Source organism: Cyanistes caeruleus, chromosome 2 (genome assembly GCF_971803275.1).
Source record: "Cyanistes caeruleus chromosome 2, bCyaCae1.hap1.1, whole genome shotgun sequence".
Lineage (NCBI taxonomy): Eukaryota > Metazoa > Chordata > Aves > Passeriformes > Paridae > Cyanistes > Cyanistes caeruleus.
Genome location: NC_141702.1, coordinates 63001441 through 63015918, shown reverse-complemented (window position 1 = coordinate 63015918; position 14478 = coordinate 63001441). Strand labels below are relative to the sequence as shown.

Here is a 14478-nt window from a genome sequence, read left to right as displayed (position 1 = left end):
AGAAACCCGTCCAAGAATTTTTGTGTAAGTTAGAGGCTAAGTCACTCTCCTTTATAATCACTCATCTTTTTCTGGATACTGTATTTTCAGTGAGGGTAGATAAAAATCTGGCAACATGCTTACTGGCTCTCTGTTTGGATTCAGTCCCCTTGACACTCATCTGCCTCCATAAACTTTCATCTCCTAAACTCAAAGCAAGTTCACCCAGGAAAGGAAAAAGAGGGAAAGGGGCTGGGGTGAAGGCTGGTGAACGGCACAATAAAAATCCAAATTGCAGCTTTTGCCATTTCTCAATGAAGAAAACATTAGCAATGGCCAAGAAATGCAATAAAATGCCATAAATCACCCAGCTTTTATTTCCTGTATGTGAGCCCTACATAAAGATGAATTTCTGGCAATTTCTAGATGCACACAGGTTTTGCAAGTGTGATTGTTTCTTCAGGTTGTGTTGCACTGAGTAATTTCAAAACATGCGCAGAGAGTGAATTGAAGAGAGACCAAAAGGTGAAAAGCTATATATACACTACTCCTTCCCCCTGCTCCCTTCCCCCTGTGCCGGCTGTTTTGCAGTGTCAGCCTTCCATGCATCATCAGCTCTCTACAAGCAGTAGAAACCCCCTCCCTAGTTGTCAGAGGTCTTGTGCAAAGCCATAGGATTTGGTTATCCCAAATGCACTCTGGTGCATTTCTTATTCTCCTCCTCCCCCCTGTTTACATTCCAGCTCATTTCTCATTTTCCCTGGGAAAGAAAGAGATACTAGCAGGTATAACAAGGGGCCCTTAAATATTTCCTGATTCCTGCTTGCTAATGGGACCCTGAAACTGTTTTACAGAGGTTCTCACTCAATGTACTTTTAGTAGCAGCATAACTTTTATTGAAGTTTTGTTTAAGTAGGGAAAAAAGTTAAAAATAAATTATAAATTCTTTTAATGCTAATTGCTAATGTAAAGTGGAATAACTGCCATTTTATTAAACACAAGCAAGCCTGACTAAGCCAGTCTTACAATTTTACTTGGAGCTTGGTAATTTTTCTTAGGCGACTATTCAAAGGATTTAGACTCCAATTTAATTCACTTTAAGGCTTATTTTAATTTCATAAGTAATTAGAGATACTTTTCTTCAGGTTAAACATACCTGATGTCACAGAACGATAACAAAATCCCCAACAACCAATGTTTAAATGGGACACATCAAAACACCCCCCCAACATTTTGTGCCCCCTCTAGCTTCACCAGTTGGCTAGTAAGCACCGAGCCAAATTCTGCCTCAGTGACACATATGCAGCCAGCCTCCCCAACCTTAATGAGAGTTCTGTACCTACGTCTAAGGGCAGAATTTGACCCATTTTTTCCCAGGGTGGTAAGGGGCTCAGATGCATCTTCCTTCTCCTATTTTGCGCTGCTGATGGATGAGTGCAGCGCACCAGCACAAACAATCGTGGTATAGATCCTAAACATAAATGCGATGTTAATTTCAAGGTCTATTAGCAACACCACGAAAAAAAAATAAATGTTTGACAGGACAAAATCTGCAGGGGAAAAGAAAACATTACTCTCAAGCTTCAGGGAGGTTATTATTACAAACAATGGAGAATCGATAAATTATATTTAACACTATTAAAGGCAGTTGACAGTGTTCCTTTGAGCGAGCACACCGAGGTCCTGAACACTGTGTGACTGCTGCCCGAGTGCCCAGAGCTTTCTAACTCACCATCGGGTCACGCTGGCAACACTGCACAGCGTTTGTGGAAGAGCTGCTGGCAAGTGTGCTGTGCTGAGTGCGCACACAGACACACAGACACACAGACACACACACAGACACACAGACACACACACACACATCAATAAATTGAAACACAGTCTTTCCCTGCCTCAGCCCCCCGCCCCCTCCCCCCCAGCTTGTTTTGCTTTATTTCTGAGTTGGTGAAGTGGGTTGCTGTGCACTCTCAGGGTTGTTTTTTGTTTCATTTGAAAGCAAGTGGAAAGGCAAAAGCAAACAGGGCTTTGGCTACGAAAGGATGACCTTCCTTGTAAAGAATTTAAGTCTTTTTAACTTCAGAGGGGAATGAGGCAGGAATGCTGTTTGTATCTGAACACTAACATGGTGAAGGGGAGTGGGGGGAGGGAAGAGGCATCTTCCTCCTATCACTTCGGTGCTTTCAAAGATCCCCATTTCCCAGAAGTACTTCTGTAACGGGCTAATATAATTATTAGCAGCTGTTAAAACAAACAACAAACAAAACCCAAGAAGCGCAGGCCCGGACTGGCATGTCTGCACACGCCTGAGCGCTCTGACACTGCGAACTCCTCACAGGCCCCTTCCTTTCCCCGCCGCCCGCCCGCCTGTGGGCCTGCTGCGGCCCGGCCGCCCAACAGCGGGGCCACAACTGCGGCCAGAGGCGCTCATTTTCACCCATTCACCTTCATTTTCACCCATTCTCCTTCATTTTCACCCATTCACGTTATAAATGCCGAGCACCCCTCCTCTGATGAGTGCAACATTCATTCTTTCGCTTCTCCGACGCGCTCTCCCATAAACAAAGGGCAGGAGAGATGACTTGTTCGAGATTTAGAGAAACGCAGGGGGAGCAAATGAAGCAACTGAAGGGACAAATGCAAAAAGTTCCACGTTTTTAAAGAGGATCATGGGGAGAGGGGGAGAAAGAGGTTAAAGGATTGTTTGCTCTGGTGACTTTAAAAATGTGACAAGTGGTAGGATTTCTGATCACATCTTTTGTTGTCATGTGGCTCCTTCCTGGGATTGCGGAGGGGGGAGTGTTTTGAGGGGGATGCAGATCTTTCTCTCTTTCCCTTTTTAACAAGAGCCTTCAGGGCCTTGAATTCTGGCTAAAAGTTTATAAACATGATCCTGGGAATCTGTAAAATCCAAAAGCAAATAAAAGCATTCCCATGCGAATTGTTTATTAAAATCACATGATTTTTAAGTAGCTCTCACGATTCCTTGGGCCAGTTTCACGATTCCGAATGCTCAAGGCTGGCAGTATAAATTCTACCTGCTCCCTGGGACTACTTTTTGTGATTAGCCGGCTCTAGGCAGCTACTTGGCCTGCAAATTCCTGTTCAGAATCCTCCATTCATTTATTAACAAGGCAGAGGGGCACAGGTAGAGTGTCAGCCCCATGAATATGAATGCCCTGCTCGACCGATCCGAGTGGCAGGCACCAAAGCAGCGACCCACAGCAATTTGAAACGTGACTGCCTCCACCAGTGCGCACCCTCCCTCTCCCGCTGCCTCCCTGCTCCGAGGATCCCATGTCCGGAACAGCGATCCGCCGTGTTAGTGCAGAGCCGCCCTTGATTTCAGCTGTTTCAGCCCTCAGCAGCGGCCGGGGCACGGGCGCCTGTTTGGGTTGTGCTGCCGGAGCTCCGGGGGAAGGCAGGCAACATCTGGCCCCGGGGCAGGGCGGGCAGCAGGGTTTGAAACCGCTCTAGCAGAATACACCGGCTCCCATCCCCGAGTCCGCAGCTAAAATGAAATGCAAAATGGCACATATCGCATGCATGTCCCCTTTGTCTGGGAGGGAGAGACTTCTCTCTTTAAAGGGGCAGTACGCAAAAGCAGCGAGATTTCTGACTCTGCTAAGCTTCCTGGAAGCTTTCCAAGCTGGATAATAATTGGCAAATGTCAAAGTCTTAAACAATATTTAGCGGTAGTTAAAAATGTGACTAAACTCCGAAGGTTGGTATTAAATCCAGACAAATCCCTTTAATATACTGGGCCAGACCTCCTGTAAGTATTTATGAAACTTTGCAGCTTGGACCCCTCTCCACTGATAATGACGGTCAGTCTTGTTATCATGGACCTCTTCCTTTGTCCTTCCCTTGCCTGCCAGGCAAAGAAGCTCTGCCGCTTACATTTTCTTCTTGACCCTCCTTGTCCTTTTCTCAAGTGCCTCTTATGCTGGTTAGATAAAAGGTAGCAGTGTTCTAAAACGCTGCCTCTGTAGTTTTGCTATGTAAAATGACATTCATTCTGAAGAGTGTAAGAAAATAATGATCTCATTAGAAGAGAGTTTAGCTGTGTAGTGGTTCCTCTCTGTAGTGGAGATTAAATAGCAGCTAACTACAAACAATAGTCATTTAAACAAAGAGCCGGCATCAAAGTTATTATCTTTCTTTCTGCCCTTCAAGAACATCATCAGAAATTGATCCTTTCACCACTGCACATTTTCATCAAAGGTCCTGAATTTTAAGCTTGAAACACTAATTGTTTAGTGCATGTGTGCGTGTGTCTGTGTATGTTCTAAACTGGTTTCTTGGGTTGGTGTTCTTAACTAATTATTGGTGACATTTCACTTTTGTGGCCATGAACTTTCTCTATTGTTGTTTTTTTTTTTCTTTCTTCTCAGAAGGAAAAAACACAAATCCTGTCTCAAAATACAATTCCTGTCTCAAAAAACAGAGGTGAAGTGGCAGAAATAAAGGAAATAATAGTGCAAAGAGCTTTCTTTCTTCTGTGTATGAGGAATGGTTGGAGTGCATGGTCACTGCACATTTGGGAAATGGAATAAAAGAGATGGTTCAGAACTGCAGATGCTGCCTGGACGGTAATCACAATAAGAGAAGGCTGGGAATGATGAACCTGGGCTTTCCAGTTTCGTGCTGCATCTAGGAGAATGTTAAAGTGGAATTGCAAGACAAGAAACAAGGAAGCCTTGAAAATAAAACAGCCACCCCTCTCTCCTCTGACCCAACACCTTCCACCTCCTCAGGTGATGGTACATCACGTGTTTCCTTTCTGAAATGAGAACCTGCTTTCCTTGGTTGATGCCTGTTCACAGCAGAGCGTCCGCTCTCAGCACTCATGCGTCTTTTGAGCTGTGGAAGGGGAGAGGCATGAAAAGCAAACCATCTTAAAACTGGAGCTGTCTGGTTGCTGCTCATGCTGTTGCAATTGCTGCCATACAACACCAGTGAGGGCCCTGCGTTTCAGGGCTGGCAACAAGCAAAGGAGTGGTGTATGATGATGATTGTGATGTTCATACATGCATACATGCAGCAACCCCCAAGTTGTTTGATTTGTGGTTGATTCAAATTCAAGCATACATTCTACGTCAGTTCGGAAACAGCTTGTGAGAAAATTACGCTTGCTGTAGTGCATGGAAATGCTTCATTTTTCTAAACATCTTCAATGTGAAGAACCAGATTCATGAAAGACCCAAAATACAGAGCTGTCACTGTTTTTCTAAGGGCAGATGCGTGCAGTCACCTACGTTTATCGTGACCTCTAAATGCCTATTACATCTCTGGGAAATCTGAAAGAAAAATGTCAGGCTTTTTGTTTGAGAATTCCTGTGAAAAGTGAAAACTGAAGCAATAGCTTGGGTAAAGCCTCAGACTAGTTGGGATTGGTCTCATCTGAACTGATTTCTTTCTGGAACAATTCTCTTTGCTGTGAAAAACATTGTAAAGTATATTCTTTCTTATTACTTTCTTAAGTATTTTTCTTTCCTTGAAAGGACATTTTTATTGAAAGAGACTTTTTTGTCTTTTAAATGAAAAGCATTCTGACCAAGTCAGCTAGGGTTATAAAAGTGTCCAAATACTAGCGAGTCTAAATTTCTGCCCTCTGATCTGGAGAAGTTACTGAATGCATAATGTTGAAGAACAGCAAAAAGGGAAGAAGTATTATAAAAGATAATAGCAGTGACTTCTACTACCCACATCCAATCGAGAAAGAAGTTATCTAAGGACATTGTAGCACTCATAGAAGCAGCTAAAAAGAAAGCAGGAAGAAAGAGAAAACAAATTATGATTAAATGGCGAAGTTCAAAATGCTGTTTGAGGTAAGCAAGATCCTCTGGAAAATGGAGAGAGAGAGCAGGAATGAAGCCAAAAGTAAAGAGTGCAAGCTATGATAAGAAGAAAGAAGATGAAAATTCTGAAGAATGGCAATTATTTGATACTAAGGGTTATTTAAATATGTGAGATACTGTAAGCCCATCTGTCCACAGGATTTCAAGGATGCAAGGAAAGCAATTAAGGGGAACAGGGTTCTTCCAGAGAGTTTTGACAACTCCTTTGATTGCCAGCAGGGTAGATGGTACAGAGGAATTCAGTGAATTTGTGGAAGAGTCAAATTAGTTTCACATTGGTCCTGTGCAACAGTGCACAAAAGCATTGCCTTGCAATGCCAGGTCGTCTGTGCGACCTACCTGGGGTTGTGGCTGGAAACACTTCTTCCAGAGCTGGTGACAACCTGCAGGATGGGGACTTGGTGGATGGGCTGAATCCGTGGGAGCTGCCTCTGCTATTTCCGAAAGCTTTTTTCATGCTGTTACAAGCCTCTGGTAGTTCAGCTCTGCTGCTTGCCCTGTCTCTCTGGGGAGCAAAGCAGTCAGGACAGCACTGGCTAATGAACGGAGCACAGCAGCAGGAGGTCTTCCACCCTGGTTTATTCATTGTGGCCCCAGGTTTTACTTAGCAAAACTCCTTCACTCACAAAACAAGTTTAATGCTGTCTCTGATACTGTGTATGGCTACTGTACCTTGACTTTCAATTACATTAAATCCTATTATAATCACTTTCTTTATAACAAATCCTCTTTAACACCTGAAAAGCTCAGTTCCCATGGGTGCAGTGCTGTGTTCTTGAAATAAAAAACAGTGGAATTCTAATGGAAATGCATTAACTGGGAGAATACTTTGAAAATGTGCCTGGCATGAAAGGCCTTCAGCACGCAGCTTACATTCAAATAGCAGAGGAGAAAAAAAATTTCCAGAGCCTAGCACTTGTACACCAGCTGCCTTAAGATAGAGTGTCTGAATCACTGTGTTATCACAGTAAAACATCTTGTATGGAAAATCATCACTATCCAAAGACAGGTCAAGTACAGGTTATCTAAGTACTGTTATTATAGAACTGAATGTTTTCCATCAAAACAGGAGCAAGAATTTGAAGAGATTTACGGTGATGGCCAAGAGACTCAGTGGCATAGTTGATAAACCATGGAGCTTCTTTGTGATTTTTTTTATTTGTTGTTGCTGCTTTTTTTTTTTCCTGGCTGGTAGAAAGGCACCAAAAGTAGTATGCCACTATTTGTTAACAGTTATTTTCAGGGTTCTACCCTTCCTGGAAAAATAAAAGATTTTGTGCATGATTCACATGATGTTTGGTTTTTCTTATATAAAAATTTCCCTGCTGTTTTCTGTTAAAATGAGAAATAATGACTCAGTTGCACTTCATTGGGGGGGAGAGAGAGAGAGAGAGAGAGAGGGAGAGAGAGAGAGAGAGGGAGAGAGAGAGGGAGAGAGAGAGAGAGAGGGAGAGAGAGAGGGAGAGAGAGAGGGGAAGAATATTTCTAATACAGATGCAAATCTTGTACCTCCATCCAAATAACTGTGTCTTTCTCAATGCATTTTACATACAGCTTGAAAAGGAAATGCTCACTCAGGGGTTCTAGGGGATAGCAGGTAAAATGAATGACATGAATAATTCATGCCTTTAGGGTACCATACGCATCTTGGTCTGTTTCCCATGCTAGTTGAGTTTGCTGAGGGAACCTGAAAGCCTGAGCTACACCTTTATGCTTACAAACTACGTGTGGGGTTCCCTCACGCACTGGTTGAACACTGAAGAATAGGTAACACTTTTGCATACAGTTTTTAGCAGCAGAAAAATCCTCAACCCTGTTCTTATTCTATCTGGGTATTGGCTCTTGCCTTTGCTTTTTGGCACTACCCCTAAGTGCGGAATACACTGCAGACACAGTTTGTAGTAAATGCTTTCTTGTGTAGAGCTTGCTTGTAAAATAATTTAACTTACACTTTAACTTACATGACCCCTCTTGGTATGTACATACCTTCTTTAAATGTCACCAAATTTGGTTGTGTTCCAACCAAATTTCTGTCAGTGGTACTGGTAAATGCCATGCCGAACTGGGAGGACTACTCACTGTCCTTCTAGACGACATCAGCAACAAAAAAATGAAATAATTAACACACTTTTCCAGTGTAGGCAGCGGCCTTCAGACCTAGAGCTTTGTGTTGGTGATAGTTGGGCCCCATATCAGCTTATGATGACTGTGAACCTGCAGCCTGAGGGGCTGGAGTCTGTCATTAAGTGTGTGCACGCATTTCTCCTTGATTTTCAAGCTAGGGACACAATAGTGTATGCAGGCATGTTCTGCTGCTAGAGTATGGCAAAATGTGATGGCTTTGTTGAATGGTGAATGTGCACTAACATAAGGCAATACTCTCTTCCAAAGGAAAAAGAAAGAAAAAAACCATTATTTTTTTCTGCATAGAAATCTTTTTATAGATTATTGTGTGTATAATTCTGCGGAAGTAGCATACTTCTTGCAAAGTGGAGCTAAAAAATTGTCTGAATTTTGTGGAAAGGTTATGTAACTGTACTCTTTCTTTAAATAGTACTTTTTATTCATACTGCTTACTCTCTCATCAGTAGGAAAAAAAATATTTTCCTAGCACAAAAGGTAATTTCCAAAGGACTGTAATTAGTTCATGAAAACTCTGCCTTTTGTCATATCTCCTCAGCTGAAATGGAAAAAAGGATGGACCTTTTTCTTTGTTAAAACAAAAACATAGCATATGAGGTAAGGGAGCCTAAAGGAATCATATGACAATTTATGTCTTAGGTCTACAGAAAATGATATTGCAGCAGTACTGTAGATTCATGACTTCTCACTTTGATTGCCAACTTTTGGAAAACCTAGAAGTGGCAACTGTCATCTATTTCTTTGCTCATCTCTCCTGAGAGAGAGCCTGGAGCCTTATGAAAAAGAGGTATAGTTCAAGTGCTAATGGGGAGATAAGAAGGAAGCTGTAAAAGCCCTAATACTGCAAGGTGACTCTAGCACAGTCACACTTTTGATCTCTGAGGATCACCTGCATTCACCATCATTTTTTGGTCCCAAACAGGAGAAAAGGGGTGCTAACAGAAGGAAAAAGACTGCCAGAGACTTGGGAAAAATGAAAGAAAAGAGATGAAGAAAGAAAGAAGAGAAAAGGCAAACATTGATGGCAGTGGATAATAAAGAATGGCATCTAAAAAGAATGGTCTGGCAGAAAGAATATTTAAAAAAATAAAGGTAATAATTTCATTTTGGGTGATGCTTTTTAACACTGTAAAAAGATAATATATTTTAGCAATAGTCAAAGACAAGAAGAAAAGAAAGAAATTATGGGAATAAGAGGAACTAAAATCTTCTCACCCTCTCATGTTCATCTTTCTTCTATGTTCTTATTGTGAAGCACTGCCAATAAGTGATTTATTTTTTAATAACAAACACATGATGCAACCATTTCTGCTGCATCCCTTAGATTATGGTCATGGATGAAGAACGGAGAAATATCTTCTGAACAAAGTTTCTTATTTACATAAAGATATAACTAATCCTAAAATCATAAAAAATTATACTGTAAATAAATTTTGGGACTATAAATAGAACTCAATTTTAAAGGGCTTACTTAAATAGGCTCAAACCACAAAATAGAAGTTTATTGAAATATGGTTTTAAATAGAAGTTTATTTGAGTAGGCACAAGCCATAAATTTCAAATACAGATTTAGAAACCCCCAAATTTTAGGAGTGTTTGGAGCTATGGTTTTTGTTCCATCCCATTATAATGGAGGTTACTTTTCATTTTAGATTAGGGTTCACATTTCATATGCATCCAAAATCTGGAGCTTGATTATGTGCTCTGCTTAAAAACTATAACTAAAGAATGAACAAGGACCTCTTTATTTTTGCCAGTTGTATTCTAGTCAAGTACTATGATTTTCTTTTGTAGTTCTGTTGCTCTGTAACAACCATTTTTAACCTGAGGTTTTCCAATAAGCATAAAGACATTGACCATTAAGTTAATGAAATTAGTGAAGGTAGGGAAACTATAAAATCCATTATAAGGTGTTACTAAACATGCATCTAAGGAGACTGGGAATACTATATGGTTTATTACTTGAGGAGCAGCATGGGATACTGTAACTAAAATTTGCTTCATAATTCATGTACACAAGAGGATAGACTTATGGTTGCAAATGGTGTAACTCAGCATAAATTTAATGGAACTATGCCAGTTTATAACAGGAGGCTCTCAGCATCTCAGAAGAGTTGACTTTTTCTTCTGAAAAGAATTATCAATGCAGTGACAGTGTCTCCCACTGCAGCTGGCATGGAGGGGCTAGGTGGCAAAAAGCTGGTGTTGCCCTTGATGGGAGCTGGCTCTGACTGCAAGCAGTGGCCATGCTTTGACTAAAGGCTTGTCCCTGTGGGGCTAGAGAAGAAGAGATGGGGTTTGATATTCTCTGAAGCAGGAAAATACTTCAGTAGTAGCAAGAAAGTAGCAAGAAAGACACTGCAAGATAAGCACATTGCCAAAGCTGCAGCACCCAGCATTGGTCTGCCTGGTTTCTCTGCTGGGAAGATGGGCACAGGGAAAAACATTTGTGTAAGGGGGGGCAAGGTAAATATAGCAGTAAATGGCAAAGCGATGAGTGACTGAAGCTTTTGGGTAGGGCTCCTGGCTAAATCTGATGAGTCATTATGCTTTGGGGAAGGAGAATAGCCCGTGTGAAATACAGGATCACGTTCACAGGGAGCTGCATCTTTCCTGCTGCAAAACTGCTGCTCCTGTGGCAGGTAAAGAGATGCCTCTTAAGAAATGACACCAGGTTGCTTGACATATCTGCTCTTTGGACTCAGTTCTGGTTTTCAGCAGCAAAGTGAGCTACAGGGTCCTTTAGTGAAAGCCTGACTGTGGTGAAACCCGTGAGTTTTTTTGTTATGACCTGCTGTGTAGCAGGGATTTTAGCCTTAGGTCAAATCTGCTCTGAAAAAGTAATGTGAAAAAAAGAAAAAAAAAGTCTAGGTCTTCTGAGACAGGAAGTGCTTAAAATTCCCTTACTAAGATTGTGCTATTCTGCCCTTTGAATACTTCGCTTATGCCTTTGTAGGTGGCCTGACTGCACATAAGAGTTGGAAATTAGAGTGGAGAGCAGTCAGTATTAGCAGGTATTTGTTGATTATAACAGAATAAGCTAAGGGAAATACAGAAAAATGTCTTAATTTGTCTCTAACTACATGGCCATCCTTACTGGACTTCTCATAAGCTCCTTGAAATTTTACTCATGTGATTCAGTATTTAGCCATGTCTGCCTTCCAGTCAAGAGGAGTAAAAAGATCTTTTGCTTACCATTCCATTAATTCTTTAACACCTGCTCAAATGCATGATTCTCCAGGCTGTAGCATGCTCAGAGATGTGAGCCTGCAAGATAAATACTAGCTAATACACTAGAAATAATGCAGTATCTCTGTGGAAGCAGAATTAAGTACTTGATTTTGGCTGGGTATATGGTGAGGCTGTTAGGAAGAATAAAAGAAGAAGAAGAAGAAGAAGAAAAAGGGATTTCAGAACTGTGATCCAGTGTTTTAGAAATTTTATAAACCTTCTTATGTAGCTTCTGTAGGGCTGCTGTAGACCTAAAGGAAGCTCAGTTCAATTAATACAAGGCAGCCAAACCTTTTCAAACAGCAGATAGCCTTTGAGTTTCAGAAATGTATCTTATGCTTTTGGCAAAGGTTGATGAGTCATATATATTCCTTGTGTGTTCAACATGAGGATCAGGCTAAAATTAACCCCATTCTGAGGCAGAAGGTAGGCAACTTGACACTGTGATCCATTATGCTAAAGAGAAATGTTTCTGTCTAAACCCAGAGGTAAACTGCACAGACAAGGAGTCATTGAAATGAATTATGTGGCCAATCTTGTTAGGCCTAGGTCAGAAGCAGAGCTATCTCTCTATTTCTGTTCCTCTACCTCCTAAGTACATTTAGCCTTTACACTATTAGACTTCCCTGGGCCCTTTTTTAAAATGTCACCTGCTCCACAAATTCCAGCATTTTGTATTTTTAGATGCTGGGGTCAGGATGAGTGCAAAAATAATGACATTTCTGCCCTTACAAGTAATTCCTTCATTTTATTGCTTGTAGGAATGAGCCATTATACAGAGTGAAGGAAAACTGCTTAACCATTTTAACCTCTCACTGTCTGAGAGAGAAATTACAAAGAAAAGGAGCCTCTTCCTAACCCAGTAACCTTCCTTGTACCTACCACCATCATGAAGAAGTCCCTTCCTGGTGTGCTTTTGAAGCTACTTGCATGGTGGACAATGGGGGAGTGTATTGTAAGGCATTTTGTCCCTTTAACCATTCTGGAAAGCAGATTTGCCAGAAACCCAGCTGATCTGATACTCTCATTTCTCCAATAATTTTTTTTTTTTTTTTAAATTTCATTTAGCTCTTACTATTTTTTCCTCTCAGAGCAAGGTCAAATGCTTGTTCTAGGCTCTCTTTCTGACTTTGAATTAAGATCTTTTTCTCCCCCTCTGCCCCCCTTAATGTGCAAGGCTATGTCACCGCTCCTGAACAAGGAAGTGAAGCTGTTTTATGTGGAATCAATTATCACTGACAGACCCCAACACGCCATTTTCAAATGGAAAGATCTGGCTTAAATTTTTTTTCTTCCAAGACAAGTCTGTCTGCTGAGTCCACAGTAATTCCCATTTTATATGGGTGGGATATTTTCTCATATGAACTTCAACTTTCAAAACATAAATAACAAAAACCCCATAACAACCCATTTTTAACTTTTTAACTAGAAGGTCCATTATATCTGAGACCTCGCCGTAAGTGTGATAAGAGCTTCTCAGTGTTGCTGTATTTTAAGGTTTGGGTCAGAAATACTGGTCTTTGGTGCTTAATTGTCTCAAAATGGTGTTTTATGTTCCTGCCTTTAGCTGGCTGAGTTTGCTTCGAAATACAAAGAGCAAGACTATCAAAGGGAAAAGACAATCTCACAGAGGTATTCTCAGAAACAGTGTATTAAACGGAGTCTTCTGGGAATACATTTTTAAAAAAGGATCCCATTTACCATAAGGCTGCCTTGCAGTGGTTAGCCTGGTGTAGTTTTCCTCAGGGGAATACATTCAAGTGTGTGGTGGTGGGGTAAAGAAAAGCATGTGTTTTTTATTAAGAACTTTTAGCCCTTTACCATTTCTGTAAGGAAACACCACCACAGATGATAACTGAGCAAAGGAAAGATCGTATTTTAAGTGAATTCCTATGCAATCAGTGATGATTTTTCATGCCTTTTCATCACTTTTATTAGTATTTTAAAGGAGCAATAAAGAATACATAGCTATTAAACCCATGAAACCCTCCACAAACCCTCCAGTGCAAAAAAAAGAAAGAAAAACAATCTAAACCATTCATTATAATTTCAACGTTTGTCAAAAACATGATTTAAAAATAGAAAGGAAGGAGAAATTACGTGTTGATCTATATTTAGTGTAATCAGGCTTTTGAATGAAGTTTTGAGGCCCATATTTTCATAATTGTGTGTGTGCAACTGATTGGAATTTTATGGCAGGCGAGCTTTCCTTGAGGGAGGGAGATAGATTACTGAGTCAATATTTGAGGGCTCTTTTGTTTTGCTTTGTTTTAATGTTATTAGAAAGTCTGGGTGGCAGCCATGATAAGTGCTTTACAGCTCACAGATTATTAAAAAAAAAGAAAGAACTAATTATTAAAAAAAAAAAAAGAAAAAAAGCAATCAATTGGTTGCACATGGCCAGTACAGGAGAGCAGTGGTTTAAAATATTTGTCGTGTGTGCTTTACATCCATGGAAATACCTTATGAAGCTGTACTAATGATCAGGATGATTTACTTGAGAAGAGACTTCTGGATCAAGTTAGTTTGTATTAGAAATTCAGACCTCATTTGAATGCTACCAGTGAGGCCTTTACTGAAATGAAGAGGCAGGGGAAGAAGGGTGTTGTGTCTGCTAAATAGTAATAAACGACAAAGTAGAAAGTTTTGCTCAACACAAAAGCTTTTAAAGTATACTTCTCCTGTGCTAAAAACATCCTTGGTATCTCAACAGCTTTGAGTAATTCTTAAGAATCTATTGAAAAAAAAGAGTATATCTTTGTATATCATTACCCACTTCTATCCATGTATAAGAAAGTTTATTCCAGCAGGATTCAGGTGACCCTGAGACCACTACTGCCTACATACAATATTTTCAGAATTCTGGGAAACACATTAAGAAGTTACACTTCTGGAAACAATACTTCTCTGTCAAATCTCGTAACGCAATACAAACCAGAGAGATTCCATAAACTTTGCAAGTTTTGTACAGCCATGTTTCTTGAAAAATGCACTCTCCTTTTGCCCTTGGCTCTGAGTAAACTTTTGGACTTGCCTTTTGCCATGCATTTGGAATAAAATGAATCCTTCAGCTTAATGAGATATTGTCAATTAAAGAAGCTGAGAGGCCGGATTTTATTCTTTTTTATTTCTTCTAAAATGTGTTAGAGAACCAAACATTAATTAAAGTATATAGGTACACACATGTGTCCACATATGCACACACACATATGCAGATGGAGTCCTAAATGGAGCAACATTTTATCTCCTAAAATTTCAACTGAGTATT

The 14478-nt window shown here is 40.5% G+C and overlaps 2 long non-coding RNA genes across 2 annotated transcripts in view; both read left to right on the top strand.

Annotated features, from left to right (window-relative positions):
- Positions 1–8963, top strand: part of LOC147654862 (uncharacterized) — a 28226-nt gene extending 19263 nt beyond the window's left edge. The window contains exon 2 of the long non-coding RNA XR_015283290.1: positions 8902–8963. This is a non-coding gene — a long non-coding RNA (uncharacterized LOC147654862). The remainder of the gene's footprint in view (positions 1–8901) is intronic.
- LOC147654863 (uncharacterized) lies at positions 3674–7125 on the top strand. Its single transcript, XR_015283289.1, has 2 exons — positions 3674–3751; positions 4371–7125. It is a non-coding gene; the product is annotated as an uncharacterized LOC147654863 (long non-coding RNA).
- Positions 8964–14478: the final 5515 nt, after the last annotated feature.